Source organism: Haliotis rufescens, unplaced genomic scaffold (assembly GCF_023055435.1).
Source record: "Haliotis rufescens isolate VD_foot unplaced genomic scaffold, xgHalRufe1.0.p SCAF_124, whole genome shotgun sequence".
Lineage (NCBI taxonomy): Eukaryota > Metazoa > Mollusca > Gastropoda > Lepetellida > Haliotidae > Haliotis > Haliotis rufescens.
In genome coordinates, this window is record NW_025963807.1 from 583,205 (window position 1) to 585,045 (window position 1,841).

Here is a 1,841-nt window from a genome sequence, read left to right on the forward strand (position 1 = left end):
CACTGGTGAGTCATAGTTGTCATCGCTGTTTATAGATTAGCCAGTCAGGGTTATTAATAGCTGAGTAGTAAGGGTTATTAATAGCTGAGTAGTCAGGGTTATTATTAACTCTTTCATCCCTGGCTGCCCCAGAGTTATGTCTCTTGAAACCCTGCAGTCCCTGACACTGACAAGGCCTGCACACTGGCCTCCCTGGCAGTATTATTGGAAAATCACACTATCATTTTTGATGCACTTTTTCTACCAGAAACTTGCTTTTAATATACATTTATCATATACCATTGTAAAGAGGATTAAGTATACTGTAATATTCTTTGTTGTTATTGTCTCTAACCTTTGTTATTTTCTAATTACAGGTGTTTACAAGTGAAATAAAACTTGAAAACACTGAAAAAATGAAAACAGACAATGAATTTTGGCTCAAATTGTATTAAAAATCACAAAAATAAATCACTGATACAAGGTAAACATAACACAGTGGTCTTGTCATCTTGGACCGTACAGGTAATCCCAGGTGTTACAGGTAAATTCTCTTCATGCACATCTGTAAACAAATAAACAAGTTTACAACTCTTGGTACTGACTTTGTTTTCTATACTGATGTCACATATTACTTATGATACACTTACAGCCTCTTAGGTAAACTCGTTAACACAGGTAAACTTGTTAACGCAGGTAAATTCGTTAACACAGGTAAAAACACAAATATTTGATTTATTTTGTTCTTTTTCAGGATTTGAAACAAAATTTAAGTATTTAAGTTTCTAAATAGTAATTTATCACATTACCTGAACATTGAACCACAGCTACTATAAGAATGACATCACAGAGAAGATATCACAGATTGATCTGAAAGGAGGGAAAGATTGTAAAAGGACGGAAAGATCGTAAATTCAAGTTCTGCAAATATACAAGTTGTGATAACATATTTACAATACACTGCTATTTACAATTGCATAAGGGGCGGTCGGGTAGCCTTGTGGTTAAAGCGTTCGCTCGTCACGCCAAATAACCAGGTTCGATTCCCGACATGGGTACAATGTGTGAAGCCCATTTCTGGTGTCCCCCGCCGTGATATTGCTGGAATATTGCTAAAAGCGGCGTAAAACCATACTCACTCACTCACTACAATTGCATAATAAATTAAATCAGTACTTTATTACATCAATTAATAAATAAATAATTATTACAGTTACTAAAATTTAAATTAAGATGTAAAAAACAAGAAAACAAACATGAATATGGAAATAAATTTTATTCAAATTGAGCGAAATATAAGGACATACGACAAACCCGGCAAACTACAATTCGGATTGCGATCAGAAAAAAAAAAGAAAAAAAAAAAGAGATACGGCATGCCACTCACCTTTGTTGTTGTTGTGATCGCTCGTTCACTTGAAGGCTGCATTCTCATTCGTAGCACTGATAATCTGTTCAAACACAGAATCATTGTAAAACAGTTGGAAAAAATCAATAGCATATTTCACTCACCGTGTCAATATATATTCTTGAGTCCGGTCGCCTCTTCAAAATCCCTCATGTCCCCACCGTTGTGGTCCCTCTGCCACTCCCATTCTTGAAAGTTGGCGGGGGGGGGGGGACACCTTGTCGAAACTGTCAAGATCTTCACGAAAATATTCGTGAAATTCCCTCTCCCCTTCGCGTAAATTATTCAAATCTAACACATTATTATTCCCGATAGAGTCGTTGTTAGTCATCTGATCGCCAGCCGAATCGTAGTTGGCCGCCATTACGCTAGATTTACGATTCAAGCTAGAAAAATACCTGTCGCGAAAACAGGTGACATATTCGCGATTTTTGCGCCAAAAAGACTGGGAAAT

The 1,841-nt window shown here is 36.6% G+C and overlaps 1 long non-coding RNA gene across 1 annotated transcript; it reads right to left on the minus strand.

Annotated features, from left to right (window-relative positions):
* Positions 1 to 327: 327 nt before the first annotated feature.
* LOC125378551 lies at positions 328 to 1,405 on the minus strand. The gene is made up of 3 exons (XR_007220286.1): positions 1,367 to 1,405; positions 789 to 849; positions 328 to 544 (listed from the first exon to the last, which is right to left on the minus strand). It is a non-coding gene; the product is annotated as an uncharacterized LOC125378551 (long non-coding RNA).
* Positions 1,406 to 1,841: the final 436 nt, after the last annotated feature.